Genomic DNA, 22,995 nt, shown 5'->3' with positions numbered 1-22,995 from the left:
GGTGAGGGTGAGGGTGAGTGAGGGTGAGTGAGGGTGAGGGTTGAGGGTGAGTGAGAGTGAGGGTGAGTGAGTGTGAGGGGTTGAGGGTGAGTGAGGGTGAGTGAGGGTGAGGGTGAGTGAGGGTGAGGCTGAGGTGTTGAGGGTGAGTGAGGGTGAGTGAGAGTGAGGGGTTGAGGGTGAAGGGTTGAGGGTGTGAGGGTGAGGGTGAGGGGTTGAGGGTGAGTGAGGGTGAGGGTGAGGGTTGAGGGTGAGTGAGGGTGAGGCGTTGAGGGTGAGGGTTGAGGGTGAGTGAGGGTGAGGGTGAGGTGTTGAGGTGAGTGAGGGTGAGGGGTTGAGGGTGAGGGTTGAGGGTGAGTGAGGGTGAGGGTGAGTGAGGGTGAGGGGTTGAGGGTGAGTGAGGGTGAGGGTAGGTGAGGGGGTGAGGGTGAGTGAGGGTGAGGCTGAGGGGTTGAGGGTGGGTGAGTGAGGGTGAGTGAGAGTGAGGGTGAGTGGGGGGTTGAGGGTGAAGGGTTGAGGGTGAGTGAGGGTGAGGGTGAGGGGTTGAGGGTGAGGGGTTGAGGGTGAGTGAGGGTGAGGGGTTGAGGGCGAGTGAGGGTGAGGCGTTGAGGGTGAGTGAGGGTGAGGGTGAGTGAGGGTGAGTGAGGGTGAGGGTGAGTGAGGGTGGGTGAGTGAGGGTGAGTGAGGGTGAGGGTGAGTGAGGGTGAGTGAGTGTGAGTGAGGGTGAGTGAGGGTGAGAGGGTGAGGTGTTGAGAGTGAGTGAGGGTGAGGGGTTGAGGGTGAGTGAGGGTGAGGGTTTGAGGGTGAGTGAGGGTGGGTGAGGGTGAGGGGTTGAGGGTGAGTGAGGGTGAGGGTGATTGAGGGTGAGGGGTTGAGGGTGAGTGAGGGTGAGGGTGAGTGAGGGTGAGGGTGAGTGAGGGTGAGGGTGAGTGAGGGTGTGAGGCTTATTGAGAATGTGTGTGGGTGTGTGAGGATGTGTGAGTGTGTGAGGGCGGGTGTGTGTGAGGGTAGGGGTGTGTGAGGGTGGGGGCATGTGAGGGTGTGTGGTTGAGGTCATGAGGGTGAATGAGGGTGTGTGAGGGTGTGAGGGTGAGTGAGGATGTGTGAGGTTGAGGGTGTGAAGGTGTGTGAGTGAGGGTGGTGGTGGGTGAGGGTGTGTGAGTGTGAGGGTGTGTGAGGGTGTGTGTGTGAGGGTTAGTGAGGGTGAGCGTGTTGTAAGGGTGGGGGGGTGAGGGTGAGGGTGAGTGAGGGTGTGTGAGGGTGAGGGTGTGTGAGGGTGTTTGTGTGTTGTGTATTTGTGTGATTGTGGCGTGTGTGCTTGTGTGACTGTCCCATAATTATATTAACGTATTTAGTTATAGCGTTCTAGTTTTTATTTGGAATCCCATACTATTTTGATTGACGTCCGTGTCAGCCAATGAGATTTTCAAAATCCTCTCACGTTGCGTAACAATTTACTCGCGTCTAATTGGAAATCCCCATATTGTTGAAAGCGGGTCCCGTGTAAGGAGTGTTGGCTTCGTTGTCTGTTCCGTGCATCGTTCGACAGGTAAGTTGTTATTTGTTGTTTGTTTTGTGTGTGTATAGTGTTATGAATTATTCGATTTGCTGTTTCCTATTAGTTTTATTGGCATAGTAGTGTCTTTGTTTTGCAACGAAGGATGTTTATTTTGAATTGTCGGCTCTTTATGTATGTAATGCATTGTATCCTATTGTTCAGATCTAATTTTTAAAATGGTTGTTTTTGGTTAGTAGTTGTGTTAATAATTAGAGAAGTTTTTTTTTTTGTGTGTAATTGTGTAGTATGTTGTATATCTGCGTGAATAATTTATATTGTTTCATCTTTTCCTTTATGTTATTTCAGTTATTATTAAATGTATGTTTGTATAGCTTTTTATTTTGATGTGTATGTAAATTTCGTGCTGTGGTTTGTGATACTTCCTCTTCTTTAATAATTAATGCAATGTCTCCGCTTTGTGTTACGATGTATTTTTAAAGCAATATTGTCTTGTTATATATGCTTTCTCCATGTTGCTATCAGAATTTTGACTTATGTCCACATTACTGTAGAGTAGGGAAAAAATTTTTGGGGTATATTGGATGTAATTTCGTGTGAATAAATGCTCGTGTTATATGCGTACGGCTTTTTGTGTAACTCTTGACAATTGTGTTTAATCCGTCCCATTCCCCGGGTGAATAATGCTTATTTATTCCCCCAATAAAAAATAGGCTGTTTCACATTTGTGTTTGTACATCCTCGTCCTCGCTTCCTGCCAGATATTTCTTCGTTGTTTTGTTGGTGTTATATTGTCCGAATAATTTTTGTTTTGTGACCTGAAGCCTGATAAACATCATTGCATGCTGTAGCTCACATTTGTTTTGTGAAGCTAAGAGACCTATGTAATGTTTATTGATGCTGTTAGCGCTGAATCCAAGTTGCGTAATATGTTTCTTATATTTGATGTAATTCCGTGTGAATAACTGCTATTGTTATATGCGTACGGCTTTTTGTGTAACTCTTGACCATTGTGTTTAATCCGTCCCATTCCCCGGATGAATAGTGCTTGTTTATTTCCCCAATCAAAAGTTGGCTGTTTCACTTTTGTGTTTGTACATCCTCGTCCTCGCTTCCTGCCACATATTTTTCTTTGTTTTGTTGGTGTAATATTGTACGAATGATTTTTGCTTTTTGGCCTGAAGCCTGATCAACATCCTTGCATGCTGTAGCTCACTTTTGGGAAGTATATTTTGTGTGTAACGTATCTGATGCACTACTCCGTAGACCCCCTTTTTTTTTCCGTCCTAAAAGTTGTTTATGTCTATAAAAATGGCATAACATTCATCAATTTGCAGAGTGGGTGAATGATGCAGAGTGGGTGAATGATGCAGAGTGGGTGAATGATGCAGAGTGGGTGAATGATGCAGAGTGGGTGACTGAAGCAGAGTGGGTGACTGAAGCAGAGTGGGTGACTGAAGCAGAGTGGGTGACTGAAGCAGAGTGGGTGACTGAAGCAGAGTGGGTGACTGAAGCAGAGTGGGTGAAAGATGCAGAGTGGGTGAAAGATGCAGATTGGGCGAAAGATGCAGAGTGGGCGAAAGATGCAGAGTGGGCGAAAGATGCAGAGTGGGCGAAAGATGCAGAGTGGGCGAAAGATGCAGAGTGGGCTGGGCGAAAGATGCAGAGTGGGCGAAAGATGCAGAGTGGGCGAAAGATGCAGAGTGGTTGACTGAAGCAGAGTGGGTGACTGAAGCAGAGTGGGTGACTGAAGCAGAGTGGGTGACTGAAGCAGAGTGGGTGACTGAAGCAGAGTGGGTGACTGAAGCAGAGTGGGTGACTGAAGCAGAGTGGGTGACTGAAGCTGAGTTTGTTCAATTAGCCATTAGAAATGTAAATTACTTTACTGTGTTATGGTTTTATATTTTAATGGATGCATTTCTTTAACTTATTAAAATAAAAATTTGATAAGTAAACACACTTGAGCTTCATATTGTTTCGAAATTTACCCCCATGGATTTTCAAAATCTGAAATAATTATGTCGACACATGGTATTCATCCATCTCCAAGATGCCCTCTGAATTAAATAAATTTCAAGAACAAGAAAATAATTGACACGTCATCAACCCTAAATTAAACACTTGTATAGTTTCACTACCAACTATAAAGCTCTTAATATGTTTAGAACAGATAGGGACACACATTGCTATATTTTTTATTCTTTGGTTTGGGCCTGGCATAATGATGGGTTGTTTGACTTTGGAAAGATAACATGTCGGAGGACGTCTCCACACAAAGAGTATAGTGCAGGCACACAATATAGACCCCATCAGATTTGGAACCACATGGCTTACTGCTTAAATCAAGGTCAATCATTGATCTGCTGTTGGTTGTTGGGTTGTGAGTGAGCCTATTAAAAGACCATATTTTGCAGGTGCTTGAAGGAAGAAGAGGTTGTTGTTGGAGGCGGTGAAAGGGTAAACACATGTTGTTTTAGTACGAGTATAATAGTTTGATGAAGCAGAGGGAGCTGAAAGCCACCAGCATCCAATCCGAACCTGTCCATACAGCCTTCCACTTATCCTTCCATTCAGCTCTATCTTTCTGAATACCTACCGTACCACCTGCGTGTCTGTCTGTCTGTCTATCTATCTATCTGTATATATTTATTTATCTGTCTGTCCATCCTATGTGAAGTGGCTCATCGAATTATAGCTGGCATGTTTACTCTATTGCAACAGATTGAAACCTAACATCTTTAAATGCTGATTTAACACGTCAGCTGCACTTGCTGCTTAATCATCCTTGGCTTGCCTCTGAAATACCCATTCAGCAGACATCATTGCTTAATTGCTGTATAAAGACATTATCTGACATCAACGTACTGTTCCGTGACTGGATCTTCGAGTGATGAATTACTAAATTAATAGCTGTGTTCCTACTTTAAGTGAAGCTACAATGCTCAGCGATTATCCACACATGTAGTGTGAATGTTCATCAATATACATGGAGAAAATTATATTAGCAGGGAAATTGACTTTTAGAAAATGCAATAGGTCTCGCAATAGAAGAGTTTGACATTTTTCGTTTTGCAAATGGATGAGTGGCGTTGCGTGGATGAGTGGCGTTGCGTGGATGAGTGGCGTTGCGTGGATGAGTGGCGTTGCGTGGATGAGTGGCGTTGCGTGGATGAGTGGCGTGGATGAGTGGCATGTGTGAGTGGCGTTGCGTGTGTGAGTGGCGTTGCGTGTGTGAGTGGCGTTGCGTGTGTGAGTGGCGTTGCGTGTGTGAGTGGCGTTGCGTGTGTGAGTGGCGTTGCGTGGATGAGTGGGGTTGGAATGCAATAGGTCTCGCATTAGAAAAGTTGTAGTTATTGGTCTTGTAAATGACATATTTTATTTATTTTTTCGTTGTTAAAATTGCTAAATTGATGGCTTTGTCATTTACAATGCCAATAGTTATAACTTTCGCGATTGTGACACCTATAGCATTTGGAATGCAACATGTTTTGTATGTACGTGACTTATATGGCACCTCTGGTCGTTATGCTACATCTCTAGAGAGCAGGAGAGTGCAGCAGGGGAGAGAAGCACAGCAATGCAATATGTCTCGCATTAGGAAAGTTTGAGCTATTGGTATTGTAAAGGACACATTTTTTATGTATGTGCTTGTTTTTAAAATTACGAATTAATAGCTTTGTTATTTACAATGCCAATAGTTTTATCTTTCGCAAATGTGACACCTATTGTAACACAATATGTGTTGTGAGGGTGAGGGGTTGAGGGTGAGGGGTTGAGGGTGAGGTGTTGAGGGTGAGTAAGGGTGAGGGTGAGGTGTTGAGGGTGAGGTGTTGAGGGTGAGGTGTTGAGGGTGAGGTGTTGAGGGTGAGGTGTTGAGGGTGAGGTGTTGAGGGTGAGGTGTTGAGGGTGAGGTGTTGAGGGTGAGGTGTTGAGGGTGAGGTGTTGAGGGTGAGGTGTTGAGGGTGAGGTGTTGAGGGTGAGGTGTTGAGGGTGAGGTGTTGAGGGTGAGGGGTTGAGGGTGAGGGGTTGAGGGTGAGTGAGGGTGAGGGGTTGAGGGTGAGTGAGGGTGAGGTGTTGAGGGTGAGTGAGGGTGAGGTGTTGAGGGTGAGTGAGGGTGAGGTGTTGAGGGGGAGTGAGGGTGAGGTGTTGAGGGTGAGGAGTTGAGGGTGAGTGAGGGTGAGGGTGAGGGTGAGTGAGGGTGAGGCTGAGGGGTTGAGGGTGAGTGAGGGTGAGTGAGAGTGAGTGAGAGTGAGGGTGAGTGAGGGGTTGAGGGTGAAGGGTTGAGGGTGAGTGAGGGTGAGGGGTTGAGTGTGAGTGAGGGTGAGGGTGAGGGGTTGAGGGTGAGTGAGGGTGAGGCGTTGAGGGTGAGTGAGGGTGAGTGTGGGTGAGGGTGAGTGAGGGTGGGTGAGGGTGAGTGAGGGTGAGGGTGAGTGAGGGTGAGGGTGAGTGAGTGAGGGTGAGTGAAGCTGAGGGTGTGTGACGGTGTGTGAGGGTGTGTGAGCGTCAGTGAGTGTGTTTGCTGCATGTCTGATGCTTGTGGATGTCTGTAGCTTGTGGATGTCTGTTGCTTGTGTATGTCTGCAGCTTGTGATGCTTGTGGATGTATGACGCTTGTGGATGCCTGATGCTTGTGGATGTCTGATGCTTGTGATGCTTGTAGATGTCTGATGCTTGTGATGCTTGTAGATGTCTGATGCTTGTGATGCTTGTAGATGTCTGATGCTTGTGATGCTTGTAGATGTCTGATGCTTGTGATGCTTGTGGATGTCTGATGCTTGTAGATGTCTGATGCTTGTGATGCTTGTGTATGTCTGACGCTTGTGTATGTCTGTTGCTTGTGTATGTCTGATGCTTGTGGATGTCTGCTGCTTGTGATGCTTGTGGATGTCTGATGCTTGTGGATGTCTGCTGCTTGTGGATGTCTGCTGCTTGTGGATGTCTGCTGCTTGTGGATGTCTGCTGCTTGTGTATGTCTGCAGCTTGTGATGCTTGTGGATGTATGACGCTTGTGGATGCCTGATGCTTGTGGATGTCTGATGCTTGTGATGCTTGTGGATGTCTGATGCTTGTAGATGTCTGATGCTTGTGGATGTCTGATGCTTGTGGATGTCTGATGCTTGTGGATGTCTGATGCTTGTGGATGTCTGATGCTTGTGGATGTCTGATGCTTGTGGATGTCTGCTGCTTGTGATGCTTGTGGATGTCTGATGCTTGTGGATGTCTGCTGCTTGTGATGCTTGTGGATGTCTGATGCTTGTGGATGTCTGCTGCTTGTGATGCTTGTGGATGTCTGTTGCTTGTGGATGTCTGCTGCTTGTGGATGTCTGTTGCTTGTGGATGTCTGTTGCTTGTGGATGTCTGTTGCTTGTGGATGTCTGTTGCTTGTGGATGTCTGTTGCTTGTGGATGTCTGTTGCTTGTGGATGTCTGTTGCTTGTGGATGTCTGTTGCTTGTGGATGTCTGTTGCTTGTGGATGTCTGTTGCTTGTGGATGTCTGTTGCTTGTGGATGTCTGTTGCTTGTTGTGGATGTCTGTTGCTTGTTGTGGATGTCTGTTGCTTGTTGTGGATGTCTGTTGCTTGTTGTGGATGTCTGTTGCTTGTTGTGGATGTCTGTTGCTTGTTGTGGATGTCTGTTGCTTGTTGTGGATGTCTGTTGCTTGTTGTGGATGTCTGTTGCTTGTGGATGTCTGTTGCTTGTGGATGTCTGTTGCTTGTGGATGTCTGTTGCTTGTGGATGTCTGTTGCTTGTGATGCTTGTGGATGTCTGACGCTTGTGGATGGGTGAGTGGGTGAAAGGTACAGAGTGGATGAAAGGTACAGAGTGGGTGAAAGATTTAGAGTGGGTGAAAGATTTAGAGTGGGTGAATGAAGCAGAGTGGGCGACTGAAGCAGAGTGGGCGACTGAAGCAGAGTGGGCGAATGAAGCAGAGTGGGCGAATGAAGCAGAGTGGGCGAATGAAGCAGAGTGGGCGAATGAAGCAGAGTGGGCGAATGAAGCAGAGTGGGCGAATGAAGCAGAGTGGGCGAAAGATGCAGAGTGGGCGAAAGATGCAGAGTGGGCGAAAGATGCAGAGTGGGCGAAAGATGCAGAGTGGGTGAAAGATGCAGAGTGGGTGAAAGGTACAGAGTGGGTGAAAGGTACAGAGTGTGCGAAAGGTACAGAGTGTGCGAAAGGTGCAGAGTGGGTGAAAGGTGCAGAGTGGGTGAAAGGTGCAGAGTGGGTGAAAGGTGCAGAGTGGGTGAAAGGTGCAGAGTGGGTGAAAGGTGCAGAGTGGGTGAAAGGTGCAGAGTGGGTGAAAGGTGCAGAGTGGGTGAAAGGTGCAGAGTGGGTGAAAGGTGCAGAGTGGGTGAAAGGTACAGAGTGGGTGAAAGATTTAGAGTGGGTGAAAGATTTAGAGTGGGTGAAAGATTTAGAGTGGGTGACTGAAGCAGAGTGGGTGACTGAAGCAGAGTGGGCGACTGAAGCAGAGTGGGCGACTGAAGCAGAGTGGGCGACTGAAGCAGAGTGGGCGACTGAAGCAGAGTGGGCGACTGAAGCAGAGTGGGCGAAAGATGCAGAGTGGGCGAAAGATGCAGAGTGGGCGAAAGATGCAGAGTGGGCGAAAGATGCAGAGTGGGCGAAAGATACAGAGTGGGCGAAAGGTACAGAGTGGGCGAAAGGTACAGAGTGGGCGAAAGGTACAGAGTGTGCGAAAGGTACAGAGTGGGTGAAAGGTACAGAGTGGGTGAAAGGTACAGAGTGGGTGAAAGGTACAGAGTGGGTGAAAGGTGCAGAGTGGGTGAAAGGTGCAGAGTGGGTGAAAGGTGCAGAGTGGGTGAAAGGTGCAGAGTGGGTGAAAGGTGCAGAGTGGGTGAAAGGTACAGAGTGGGTGAAAGATTTAGAGTGGGTGAATGAAGCAGAGTGGGTGACTGAAGCAGAGTGGGTGACTGAAGCAGAGTGGGTGACTGAAGCAGAGTGGGTGACTGAAGCAGAGTGGGTGACTGAAGCAGAGTGGGTGACTGAAGCAGAGTGGGTGACTGAAGCAGAGTGGGTGACTGAAGCAGAGTGGGTGACTGAAGCAGAGTGGGTGACTGAAGCAGAGTGGGTGAATATATATGTCTGATGCTTGTGGATGTCTGATGCTTGCATGTCTGCTGGGGTGACAGCGTCAGTACAAGTCAAGCTCTAAGTTGGTGTGTGTCAGAACTGGTTGCCTCGGGGAAAAATACAAGTTCTCCCTGTAAATAAAGAAAGAGGAGGTGAGAAAGGAGGGTCCGGCTTGGAGCTGGGAAAGAGGCTGAAAGGGAGGGGAGAATGCATAGAGCGCATTCCAATGAAGTCTGTTGCGAGGCGTGGGAGGCAGCCTTTGATGTGCGAGAGAGCTGCCGTGAAAGAAGTAAACAGCAGGCATGTAATTAGGGGGGAGGAGAAGTCGCGCTGGGGTGAATACCTGAGGCCAAGCTGCCCGCGGGAGGGAGGCTGATGGCTGTGATGTGGACGCGCGTCGTGAACTAGCCTCTTGTTGCCTGTGGGAGGGAAGACGGAGGGAAGGCAGAGAAGGGGAGGGGGGATGAATGCGACACGGCGGGCAGGGGAGGGGGCGGAGCGGGGAGAGCGGCATGAGGGTGTGAAAGCAGCAGGGGCCTGGAGTGCGGCTAAGGGAACTGAAGAAATGCGACACGGCAGGCAGGGGAGGGGGCGGAGCGGGGGTGTGGGAGGAGTGCGGCTGAGGGAAAATACATGCAAACAGGCGGCTGGGGGCATGTGCACGCGCTTTTAAGCTCAATGCACATGCGCATTAAGCTTGAATTTCACGGGCACTGCAAGGAATCGCCACGATTCCTTGCAAGTTGGTTAAAGACTGTTTAAGCCCCTATAGTCTCGCAAGCTCGATGCGCATGCGCATCGACAGGCGAGACCTAAACAACTTGTCTGCCTGATGCCAAATAATAGTGAAAAAACTTTTTTGCATATCTTCACATATAGTCTATCAGGCTCCAAATCTATAATATAAATCTGAAAATTTTATTTCCCTCCGGACTATGGAATAGGAATTCCATCCTTATTTGGGTGGAACTTAGAAGGTGGTTCAAACTGTATGGTGAAATTAAGTAAAGTGTATCAAAATATGAACCACAAAATATAAATAACTGACATCGAATTGACATATTAATCAACAACGGAATGTGTGCCTGTCACAGGTCAAACAATAGTGTCTCAAACACAGCATGGTTGCCTGTCACAGATACGTTTGACAGTCAAGAGTGTGCATCATACAAGAGACTAGTACAAGCATTCACGGCTACTTTACAGTCTTGTAAAATGTGTGCACATCACAAAACATTACAATTATTTTCCTTCCTTAATGTTTCCAGAGGAAGTAGTCCAGTGTGAGAAAAGGAGTAGCTCACTACTTTGTAACTGAGGTAACAGAATGAACCATTAAAAGCAATCACTTCATTCATGCCTTTGTTAAAAACGCAAGAGATGTAATCTAGCCAGCGCACCTAAGCCTACTGATGGAGTTCTTAAAATTGGTCATTACAAAAGCTGGGTCTCGTAACCATTCTAGTGTAGTTTAGGGGGATACATCCGCTCTGCCGGTGGCACGTCTTCTTGAGCCTCCTTTGCAACTTTGCTATGCAAACCGTACTTGTAGGCTGAAAGAAGCCGCTAATTTGTTCAATGCACTTCCTGCTGAACAATGTGGAGACCAACAGGAAGATGGCAGTGTGTAGTCAGCCTGTAAGAAGTTAGTGTGAAAGACGACGGAACAGGACGATCAAAGTAGTCGACAGAAAATACCACCCACACGAAAGGCAGTACAAAGGGAGCTATGGGTAGACTGAAACAGTGTCAGTATGCACTAGGTGTCAGTCTAGCACTTGTCACCACAGTACAGGGAGTAAATGCATGCCATGGATTCTATAAGAGTGCTTGACTAATTTCAGTAACCAACCATAAACTAAAAAAAAAAAAACTAACTCTGGGTTCCAGAGCAGCATGTGGTTCAGTGTAACACGCTACCACACCTCATCCTAGGTAATAATTACTATATATATGTGCAATTACAATATAATGATTAAAAATGATAAATGTTATTGTATTCTTTGTTTTATCTGGCTTAGACCAATTATACCACAGACAGGCTAAGTGGAAATAGGGTGGTGAAAATGGACCATCGGCGATGCTCTGAACCACTGATGCCACCTAAAATTATATACTGCAAGCAGTTTTTAGGTCTCGACCTCTGCCAATGCGCTTGCGCATTGCAAATGTCGAGATCTATAGGAGTTGAAACAAACTCTTTGAACAAGCAAGGATTACGTGCAGTTCATGTGATGCGCGTGCCCGTCAAACCCATCAGCCTCGCACCAGACTTCAATGGAATGCCTCGTTCCCTCCCACTCGCTCACTCCCCCCACTCGCTCGCTCCTCTGCTCCCCATCACACAACCATTACACCATTTGTGCCTCGCATTCCCCCCCACCAGACTACAAAGGAATGCCTCCCGCTCACCAGCCCCCTGACTCACCAGATGTTGGTTTTCTCTTTTCTCAGTTGGCGCTTGGCAGCTAACAAGACTTTACATTTGGACAGAGCGTTACTCATTTGCGCTATCTTGGAACGCTGACTCACCCTTCCAGAGGCCGAGCCCCCCTCTCTCTCTCCCTGCGAACTGTTCTCATCAAGACGGACCAGGAATGTGCGTTGTTCTCCAATTTGTCAAACTACTCGCTCCTAAATAGAAAAGACACACACAAACAGTCACACACCATTACACACCCCATAAAGCCAAGCAGATGCGGAAGCGGGTAAGCAAAAGACAAGATTCTCCTGGGAATAGTTAATCAAGCGGACATCAGCGCTACTCTTAGATTTTACTCTAATAGTGATCTCACTCTATTATCTGCATTCATACACAGCACACGGGAAGTAACCAATTGTAACCAAACACACGACCCAGTGGGACCCCAGCAGTCAATTATGTCAAACAATACTCAAAGTCACTATTTATAAAAATGACAAAATATTTTATAAAATTAACCTGTACATAGCAAAATAGTTCAAAACTACACATGTACAAATTTATAATGTACACGTACAATTAAAAAACACAAATCTATTGACAATAACAGATAAAAATAGGAGAGCAAAAAGTGACAGTGCAAAATTATAAAAACATCCTCATTTTTGTTACTCCATATAGGATACAATATGATATCACGTGAATGTCCTTGGATTATATCATCTATTTGACACCCAGCCAGATCCTTGTATGTAACACCATGTAGTGCGTCGACGCGTTTCGGTGGAGTTAATATTATTGTAGACCACCTTCTTCAAGACAGTATGTATATATAGCGCTCTCTCCCAATAAGACACCATGAATTTGTCCTCTCAAAAACTCTGAGGGGGTCCAATGGGCCGTTGCAATTATTTGCGTATTTGCGGGGATTTTTAATACTCCATGCGCTTCTTCCTTTAAATACTCGAGAGATTCAGCTGATTGATCCTTTAGATTTGCAATATTAAAATTAAGTCGGGCTCTTAGAGCTCCAAGTGCTTCTTAGTCATGTTGCACTATATTGGGCGTGATGGGTCCACTGGCTGAGGGATCGATAATTTAAAAATACCGGAGAAACCAACGTCTTCTCTATGATTCAAGGCTATTGCGATGGTATGTTTACACCCAGTATAGTTAGTAGCCTTGTATAGTTATTGTTTAAAGGTTGAATGTCTCTCCCATTCATGTATCCTCCGTTGCTCGATAAGAAGGACAGGTCTGGCTGTGCAGTCACGTCGCAGCTCCCTCCACAAGCGCCGTGTGCCATAGTTTTGAACTATTTTGCTATGTAAACGTTAATTTTTATTAAAGTCATTTTTATAAATAGTGACTTTGAGTATTGTTTGACATAATTGACTTCTGGGGTCCCACTGGGTCGTGTGTTTGGTTACAATTGGTTACTTCCCGTGTGCTGTGTATGAATGCAGATAACAGAGAGATCACTATTGAAGTAAAATCTAAGAGTAGCGCTAATGTCAGCTTGATTAACTATTCCCAGGAGAATCTTGTCTTTTGCTTACCTGTGGTACCCCTTCTCTTGGGTGTGGGGTTGCTCCCTTTTCGTTTCTTTGAGCGGAAGCGGGGCCTGCGGTTTCTGTAACCGTGCACTGTAGTGTTTAGAAGCAGGCAACTCGACGTGCAACATGCACATCTAATTAGGATCGGGTACGATGTGTATGTGTAATAGTTTTACGGCCTAGTGTAACCTATTGCGTCTTCTTGGATTGGGAGGACGTTGCAAATGTAAGGGGACGCCACCCGCAATGGGAACGTGATAGTAGCTTATAGATAACAGTGAAAGGGTTTTTATATAGCGCTGTTTCCACGTTTTTTGTATTTTAAAGCACTGTGAATTAAGCAGTGTTGCTTGTTTTATCGTGGTACGATGAGAGACTGAGTTAGCCTGAGACGACTTTGATAAAATGAAAATCACAAAAAAATATATACACATTGACTGACAACTCTGGAACTTCTCAGGAAATTGTGTTCCATTGAAGAGCACTCCCTCCTATGGTAATGAAAACTGTGGAATGTGCCTGTATCGTGTTTCCTGGCGCCGAGCTCGCCTTCTCTGTGCGCCATATAAATGACATTTGTTGAGCCAGCATGGAGCTGCGTGACCTGCGCGGTTCACATTCACACCTCTGCTGTGCTGGTGAAGTGACAGACTCCCTCGGTTGGCAACGCGGCCAACCGCCTAGAAATGGCCTGTACTGTCCGTTCGCCATTGGCCCAGCGTGTGACTAACATCAACGGTGCAATCTCTTAGCTTTAGATTGTTGCATTGATGCCCTCTGCTGACCTTTTCACCCTCTACTCTGACTGGAATATCAAACTCATGGACTGCCGAGGCAGCCCATGAAAAAGTACAGAAAAGGGATTTTCGGTATTTCTGTATGAGCAGACGCTTCATCAGAACAGCTCATACAGTACTACTTCTAACAAATATGCACCTTAAACAATATTTTCTGCTAAAAACACTTCATTTACTAATTTATTATTTTTGCAGTCTTTCTCCAGCATGAATTTGGCCCAAGGACTTTACATAAGCACCAGATAACATTACATGTCGGATTCATTTTTTTTAGGCACAGAGATTAACTGATTTGTTTAGGATCGCGGGACGTTGAGATAAAGCCACGACTCGCATGCGACCCCCCCCCCCATTCAAAGGTCGGCAACTCTATCTGTTCGTCCACGTCTTCTCAACGTTTCCATGCTGAAATTTTTGTTCATATGTATTTCTAGGAAAGAATGTCCGATTGCATTACCTTATGATATGTTTTTCAAGTGAAAAGTGCTTCTACTAACCCCTGCCCTTCAGTGACTATAAGCTGCAGTTTTCAACACAGTTTAAAAAAGATGAAGGACAGAAATATGTTGCTTACTTTCTCCGTAGTTGGTGTCACCGCTTGTTTTTTTTTTTACCGGAAGCATCGCATCACATCTTTAAAGTACACTCAGTCCCCCCCCCTTCCCCTGCCTGCCTGTAATTGCATATTTTATCACCTATGTTGTGTTTTAAATGTGTGGTTTTCCCTGCCCATGATTGCCTTCATTTAGTGTGTTGAATTGTGGGATTTGCAGTCCAACCTCTGTAGTTTGTCCCTCTCATTCCTTGGTGACAAATCTGTTTTCCCTCCAAATTTCTCCTTTGCTCTGTGCTTAGGCATGTGTGTTCAAACAGTGCACCCCCAGCCACCATTTTGTGTTCACAAGCCAGTGAGGCCAGCCCCCCTGCCTTCCCCCCCAGCAACAGGGATTTTCTACCTACATCAGAGGGTGCTTCTGTGAGCTGTTTAAACTGTATTTACTGGGGCCTGTGCACTTCGTTCGTTTTTTGGCCAGCAGGGGGAGTAAAGCTTTATTCAAACAGTATTGATAGATTTCGAGTTAGTGAAGCCTTTACCTGCAGAAGTCCAAAGTTGTGGATTGAGCTTGTCTGTCTCCTAGGAGATTCTGAACAGGAGCAAGCAGCTGCCCAGACCCCACCCCCAGGCCAGCAGACCATTGGCTATTTAGCTACCAGGCAAGTCTGAGCCCTCCTTTCACACCTGCCCAGGCCCCTTAAGGCCTTGCTGGGTGCACCCCAAATCATTCTCCTCCATCTTGTGAGTTGCAGCCTACATGTGCCCCAGATTGCAGTGAGCAGAGTCCAGGAAGTGGTAAGGAGACAGACTAGTGCTGTCTCTTCCCAAGGCAAAAAGTTGTTTAAAAAACGATTTTCACTTTCTGTGTTTACTGTCTATGCCTGTGGTTGTTACAGTTAGAAAATTGTAGTTTTAGCCTGCCTGTAATTACATATTTTATCACCTGTGTTGTGTTTTAAATTTGTGGTTTTCCCTGCCCATGATTGCCTTCATTTAGTGTGTTGAATTGTGGGATTTGCAGTCCAACCTCTGTAGTTTGTCCCTCTCATTCCTTGGTGACAAATCTGTTTTCCCTCCAAATTTCTCCTTTGCTCTGTGCTTAGGCCTGTGTGCTCAAACAGTGCACCCCCAGCTATCATTTTGTGTTCACAAGCCAGTGAGGCCAGCCGCCCTGCCTCCCACCCCCCCCAGCAACAGGGATTTTCTACATCAGAGCGTGCTTCTGTGAGCTGTTTAAACTGTATTTACTGGGGCCAGTGCACTTCGTTTTTTGGCCAGCAGGGGGAGTAAAGCTTTATTTAAACAGTATTGTTAGATTTCGAGTTAGTGAAGCCGTTACCTGCAGAAGTCCAAAGTTGTGGATTGAGCCTATCTGTCTCCTAGGAGATTCTGAACAGGAGCAAGCAGCTTCCAACTCCCTGGCCAGCAAACCTTGTCTGAGGTTGCTGGGACCTTATATGGTGTGCTAGTGGTTGGCACATGTGTACACTGATTGGTGGTTGTATCTGGTGTTTCTATTGGGTTAGGGTTAATGTCCTCATTGGTTGGGTATTTGAGAGTTCTGATTGGTTTTTCGGTCTGTGATTCAATCATTGCTGGGTTGGGACTAGGGCTAGGGTTAGGATTTCTATTGGAAGTAGGGACTAGGACTTCCTATGTTATTGGTTGTTGGGAGTAGGGTGGGACTACGGCTAGGGTTAGACCTTTAATTGGAAGTAGCTATTTAGGGCTTCTGGTGTGATTGGTTGTTGGACCAGTTGTAGGAGTAAGAGTAGGGTTAGGCTTTCTATTGGAAGTAGGGACTAGGGCTACCTGTACCATTGGCTGCTTGGACTTAGGTTGGGACTAGTGGTAGGGCTAAGGCCTTCATTGGACGTAGAGATCAGGGTTTTTGAACTGATTGGGTGCTTGGACTAGGGCTAAGATTGGCTCCAAGGTCCTGGTCTCCTATTGGTTCTAGATGTTAGGGCTAGTGTTGTGATTGGATAGTGTTAGGGATAGGGTTCCCATTGGCTGAAGGGGTCACCTGATTACTAGGGCTACAAAAAAGGCCAGGCTTAGGGTGTCTCAGCCCGGGCGTCAATGGTAAGGGCGGAGAGGACACGGGTAGTTTCCTGTTTGAGCCTGTTAAGGGCGGAGAGGACAAGGGTAGTTGCCTGTTTGAGCCTGTTAAGGGAGGAGAGGACAAGGGTAGTTGCCTGTTTGAGCCTGTTAAGGGCGGAGAGGACAAGGGTAGTTGCCTGTTTGAAAGGGGGTGGTGATGGAAGGAGCATCAGAACCAATCAAACACTCACACCCAGTCAAAATATCTGGGTTTGAGCCATCACCGTTCTTTAGCCCACTCTGCCACCCCAGTTCAGACATGGCTATATGCAAATCAGTCTGACCCTGTGCCTCATGGGAACAGTCCAGCCCGAACTGCCAAGCCATGCCTTCCCTGGACCGGAAACAAGCTTCCGAGGACCGGTTTCTGGCATTCCAGCCGTCTTCAGCCCGGCTTGCTTGAATTCAGTGGCAAAGTGAGCAAGGGACTCACATCTGAGCATACCCTGCCACACTTATGGCGGCCAAAAGCTGTACAAAAGGGGGGGGTGATGGACGTAGCATCAGAACCAATCAAACACTCACACCCAGTCAAAAGATCTGGGTTTGATCCATTACCGTTCTTTAGCCCACTCTGCCACCCCAGTTCAGACATGGCTATATGCAAATCAGTCTGACCCTGTGCCTCATGGGAACAGTCCAGCCCGAACTGCCAAGCCATGCCTTCCCTGGACCGGACACAAGCTTCCGAGGACCGGTTTCTAGCATTCCAGCAGTCTTCAGCCCGGCTTGCTTGAATCCAGTGGCAAAGTGAGCAAGGGACTCACGTCTGAGCATACCCTGCCACACTGATGGCGGCCAAAAGCGGTACAAAAGGGGGTGGTGATGGACGGAGCATCAGAACCAATCAAACACTCACACCCAGTCAAAAGATCTGGGTTTGATCCATCACCGTTCTTTAGCCCACTCTGCCACCCCAGTACAGACATGGCTATATGCAAATCAGTCTGACCCTGTGCCTCATGGGAACAGTCCAGCCCATTGACTGGGGGTGAGTGTTTGATTTGCTCAAACGCTCCGTCCATCATCCCCTTTTGTATTGCTTTGTTCGCCCTAAATGTGGCAGGGTATGCTCAGACGTGAGTCCCTTGCTCACTTGGCCACTGGATTCAAGATAGCCTGGCTGATTAGGATTATGAATCCGAAACCGGTCCCAGGATGCTTGTTTCCGGTCCATGGAAGACATGGCTTGGCAGTTCGGGCTGGACTGTTCCCATGAGGCACAGGGTCAGACTGATTTGCATATGGCCATGTCTGAAATGGGGTGGCTGAGTGGGCTAAAGAATGGTGATGGATTAAACCCAGATCAGTTGACTGGGGGTGAGTGTTTGATTTGCTCAAACGCTCCGTCCATCATCCCCTTTTGTATCGCGTAGTTGCCTGTTTGAGCCTGTTCGAGACTGGTCGGGACTAGGGCCAGAAATTCTGCCCTTATTCTAAATCCTCCCCTCTGACTCCTTCCCTCCAAAACTCCTTTTTACTCATCCAAAAGCCTCTTCCTACTGCTAAGACTAACATATTCACTTCTCAAATTCCATATTCCACATTCAACTATACTAATATACTGCCCAAATAACTGAATAACATATCTACTACTCAAATTACTTCATATTTACACTATACTAATTTTCAACACTAATCCTTTATGGGATCCGGAGTGGCGTGCTACTCGCCAGAAAAGCGCTTTAACACCCATCAGGGGTAACAAGTGCTATATGAATGCACATCTTTCTTCCCCTTTTATCCATCCGCTATCCTTCTCACTCCAAGTAACAGACTAATATCCACCACTGAAATTACCTCATATTTCACCATATTAATTCACCACTAATCCTTTATAGGCTCCCTAAATAGCATGCATCAACAAGCGAGCGATAAATAAATACAAACCTTTGTCCTACTCTATCCTTCTGCTATCATTCCAAATCCAAATAACTGACTAACCTATCCACCACTTAAAATGTTCTTGCATGTTTCACTATACTAATTCAACACTAATCCTCTATGGGTCCCGGAGTAGCGTGCTACCCGCCGACAAAGCGCTTCGGCGCCTCGTCAGGGGTAGTAAGCGCTATATAAATGCAATTACAATACAGTACATATATTACGCTTCCTCCTTTGTTTCCCCTCCCTCCCCCATCTATGCCCTTCATGTGGCTTGGTGTTTTTTTTCTCGGAGCATCGTGGTATATCTGCTCTGTACCTACTCCCCTCCCCCCACTGCAGGAACACCCGCAAGGCGGGCACTGTCTTAATTCAAGGCATCTAGTCTCGTAGTTGCATACGAAACTCCTCTGCTTTGGCCCCTAAAACAAAGCTGGCTTTCTGCAGATGAGTGGAACAGGCAGACATTTCGATTATGGGTTGAGTCAAAGAGCTCATCTCATACAAGAAAATTAGCCACTGATTTCAGCTGCTAATGTTGAGCTGACGTCGAGCCTCGTTCCCAATCTGCCAGGTCGGCACCTCCAGCCACTGCACCACACCCACTTGAGCTCCATCTGCCATTCCTTCTTCTATTCTTTCTCTCTCGTTTTTGCTCCTCCACTTCCCTGATCTTTGGACTGCAGGTTGTAAACATGTACACAGCAGGCAAGGAGACTCTCCAGCGGTCTTATTACAGTACTGTGTAGTTCTAACATATAACTTACAGTTTGTATCTTTTGTTCAAATCCATAATCTATTTATGAAAGTTTTTTATACCTATCTATTGTCACACATTCTTTGTTAGATGGATGATTTTTCAGACAGCAGCATTAATTATTACATTGTGCACTGCTGTATTCTGAAACAAGAAGGTGTGACGGGACACATTATGCTTAGTTTAATTTGCAACATGCACTGGCAAGCTATGGGCATGCTGCAGCTCCCGATTTATGTAACTGCTGCTTTCAAGCTTGTGAACAGAAGCTGCTCGGTTGCAAGTTAAATGATAATTCAACCCCACACACACACAACCCCCCCACACACACAACCCCCTTACACACACAACCCCTCCTACACACACAACCCCACAACCCCTCCTACACACACAACCCCTCCTACACACACAACCCCTCCTACACACACAACTCCACACAACACACACACACAACCCCCACACACACACACAACCCCCACACACACACACAACCCCCACACACACAACCCCCCCACACACACAACCCCCCACACACACAACCCCCCACACACACAACCCCCACACACACAACCCCCACACACACAACCCCCACACACACAACCCCCACACACACTATCTCTCTCCCTCACTATCTATCTATCTATCTATATCTATCTATTGCCCTCGCTCTATCGCCCTCACTCTAGTGCCCTCACTCAATCTATCGCCCCTCACTCAATCTATCGCCCCTCACTCAATCTATCGCCCCTCACTCAATCAATCTATCTATCGCCACTCACTCTATCAATCTATCTATCGCCCACAATCTATCTATCGCCCTCAATCTATCTATCGCCCTCAATCTATCTATCGCCCTCAATCTATCTATCGCCCCTCACTCTATCAATCTATCTATCTATCTATCGCCACTCACTCTATCAATCTATCTATCGCCCTATCTATCGCCCTCACTATATCTATCACCCTCACTCTATCACCCTCACTCTATCACCCTCACAGCATCACCCTCACAGCATCACCCTCACAGCATCACCCTCACAGCATCACCCTCACAGCATCACCCTCACAGCATCACCCTCACAGCATCACCCTCACAGCATCACCCTCACAGCATCACCCTCACAGCATCACCCTCACAGCATCACCCTCACAGCATCACCCTCACAGCATCACCCTCACAGCATCACCCTCACAGCATCACCCTCACAGCATCACCCTCACAGCATCACCCTCACAGCATCACCCTCACAGCATCACCCTCACAGCATCACCCTCACAGCATCACCCTCACAGCATCACCCTCACAGCATCACCCTCACAGCATCACCCTCACAGCATCACCCTCACAGCATCACCCTCACAGCATCACCCTCACAGCATCACCCTCACAGCATCACCCTCACAGCATCACCCTCACAGCATCACCCTCACAGCATCACCCTCACAGCATCACCCTCACAGCATCACCCTCACAGCATCACCCTCACAGCATCACCCTCACAGCATCACTCTGTGCAACCATTCAACAACAACTGGTTCAAATATGTTCTCTCAATGTTTTAAGCTTTATTACAAATGTCACAAAAATATGTTAATATTTCACTTCTGTTCTTGGATTTTCGTCACAATAAAATACACTGAACATATTCTTCACAAAAGTTATTTACAATAGTTTAAGCTATTGCCATTATAAATTACAAGAACTTTTATTTAAGTATTCATTATTTTAAAAAATGTAAATCCATTTTTATTTGTAATATCAATACATCTAAGTCACGTACATACAAAACATGTTGCATTACAAATGCTATAGGTGTCACATTTGCAAAAGTTAAAAGTATTGGCATTGTAAATGACTTAAAGCTATTAATTTTGCTATTTTCAAAACCAACACATAAAAAATTGTTATATACAATACCAATAGCTCAAACTTTCCTAATGCGAGACCTATTGCATTGCAAATGCTTGTTTAATGGTTCTTCTAGGAATTACACACTTGGTCTGTATGTCTACAAACATGTTTTTTGTAATGGACGTGTCCTATAAGTCTGTCATGCTGTACCTTGTCATACTGGACTGTTACCACTTCTTTTAAAGGAAATAACGAGAGTATACAGCAGATCTCAGTTGATAAAGACAGATGTGCCTAGGGCTGTCACCTGGCCGTTTTATTTACCGGCATGACCAATATTTTCATGTCTCAGCGGGTAATAAAAGTAGGAAAATCACCTAAAGCCTATATTTTTTCTTCCTATAAGTACATACTTGAATCAGCAAATATAAATAGAAAGCACTTCAAAGTGTATTCTAGAGCTCCCTTAATGATTCACGACTGATGGGTAAAGTAAACCAAGGAAACGAAGACACGTTAAAAACGAATAGGGACAATCTTTTATAAAGTCATATTTAAGTATTACGTCCTGGCCCTTGCAAAACCTAAACACAGGAACAAACGGCCAATATTCTCCGTGCGAAAGGCAGTAAACTTAGACATGCCTTTAACCTGCGTAAATAAGTTGAAACTTAAAACTAGTAATGGACTATATGAAAATAGCTCAGAGTCGGTAACGAAACATAAGCACTGAATCCAGATCCATTCGGTGCCCAAATGCAATTTGACAATCAAATCCCCATCCGTATAGCATGCACCCGCCAAATGGTGCAATCCAGATGAAAAGGAGCCTGCCGACCTGCACTCAAAACATAATTGCTTATCCACAATGTTTGGGCAGTTAGTCTCCAAACTTAGCTTGGACAAACGACATCAACTAGATCTGTCAAGGCATCATGTTAAATTACCACCTATGCCACTGAAGAACAGCAAATGGGCGGACTCACTCTGCCAGCAGACAAACGAAGCAGAGCAGACCCCACTCACAACAAGGCTACCTTGAGACTCGAAAAGATGCCTTGCTATCTTCTTTAATACGTTGTTGATAAAAGGCGTTCTGATTTTACTTATGTGACCAATTAGACATTACTTACAGATGATTCCCGTAGACGAGACGAGTGTTGATCTAGCTGAAATAAACACTTTAGCGGCCCTTGCGCGTAATGTTTGTATTTCCGGGTCGCATAATAACCAATCCCACAGCTGAACATATTCTGGAGTCGTTCGAGAGTGGGATGTACAGCTGCAGTAAGGCAACCTAGGATTGGAGCAATGAGGACAGTTGAGCCAATCCTAGGCTTGCACTGAATTGCGAAGTGCTTATTGGTTGTGGAGTTGGAGATCGCGCCTGCCTGTATCCGAAAGATTCTGAGACAAACTCTGGGGACTGGGTGTGTTTTCACCTCACTGCACCCAAGGCGGTGATAACCTGGGTCAGAGACAGGCAGCTGCGTTGTCACAGCTGTTTCTAGATGGGAGGAGGAGAGGGATAGAAGAAGTGTAAGGGATTGGTACATTTGCGCATGACTCAGAACGGCCCCGATGCGGTGTGTGATTTATTTTGAGGCCCGGTTGAAGGCACAAGTGAGGTTTGTTACAGACACGCCCATGGCTGTAGCTCATCACTTTTGAGGCACATGTGCGATCGTTTCCAGCGGTTCTAGCCCGTTCAAGACTGCTAAAACAGAGATTCGGCCTGTTTGAGACTGCTGAAACGGCTTTGAGAATGGAGCAAAAATGTTTTATAAGAGCAGGGGGGTCACTGCCTAACCTTAAACAAGCATTTAAATGCAATAGGTCTCGCATATGCAGAAGTTTAAGCTATTGGCATTGCAATGATAATGTCTTTTATTTTGATAATTAACACTTAAAATAAAAGGCATTGTCATTTACAAAGCCAATAGCTCAAACTCTTGTAAATGCCAGACCCAATTCATTTCAAATAAGCAGTAGCCATGTTCCAGGGCAGCTTGGAAAGTGAAAGCGCGCATGGCACGCAGAATATTCTAGGAAAGCATGTCTTGATTGCAGTAGGAGAAACTCATTAAAAAAAATAGTGCTTACAGACTTAATAAAGCATACAGTGTAACCAGGGCTCGAGTCGGGGTACCACGCGGCTGGACGGCGTCCCCCCACTTATTTTAGCAGTTGGACGCCGCCCTGTTATATCTAAGGTTTTTACCTTACATCTTCCCTGTTTCTCTGCCTCTGCTGTTCAGCCAGTGTGAGTGGAATGTTAGTGTGAGTGTGATGTCATTAGAGTGTTTAGTATTCTGTGAGTGGACTGTCAGTTGGATCCTGGGCTGAGCAGCAGAGAGGATGCTCCTGGTGGGGCTTTGATTACATATATACTGGAAAACCTATCTAACCATCTAAGAAGAATAAAATTATCATCTGTAACCTAAAAAAAAACAAGCACTGGCGTTGC

General features: G+C 46.2%; 1 protein-coding gene across 9 annotated transcripts in view; it reads right to left on the bottom strand.

The window, feature by feature from the left end:
* Positions 1–21,798, bottom strand: part of MED25 (mediator complex subunit 25) — a 260,000-nt gene extending 238,202 nt beyond the window's left edge. For 4 of the 9 annotated variants that reach the window (XM_078655193.1, XM_078655183.1, XM_078655190.1 and 1 more), the window contains exons 1-2: positions 21,662–21,798; positions 11,134–11,235 (exon numbers count right to left, since the gene is read on the bottom strand). The gene's annotated coding sequence lies outside the window, so the exon portion shown is untranslated. The remainder of the gene's footprint in view (positions 1–11,133; positions 11,236–21,661) is intronic. The other 5 variants (XM_078655194.1, XM_078655187.1, XM_078655192.1 and 2 more) reach the window with 5 other exon arrangements.
* Positions 21,799–22,995: the final 1,197 nt, after the last annotated feature.

This window comes from Lissotriton helveticus, chromosome 7 (assembly GCF_964261635.1).
Source record: "Lissotriton helveticus chromosome 7, aLisHel1.1, whole genome shotgun sequence".
In the NCBI taxonomy this organism is placed as follows: domain Eukaryota; kingdom Metazoa; phylum Chordata; class Amphibia; order Caudata; family Salamandridae; genus Lissotriton; species Lissotriton helveticus.
The sequence above is the reverse complement of the archived record's forward strand: the minus strand, read 5'-3'. Positions and strand labels throughout refer to the sequence as shown.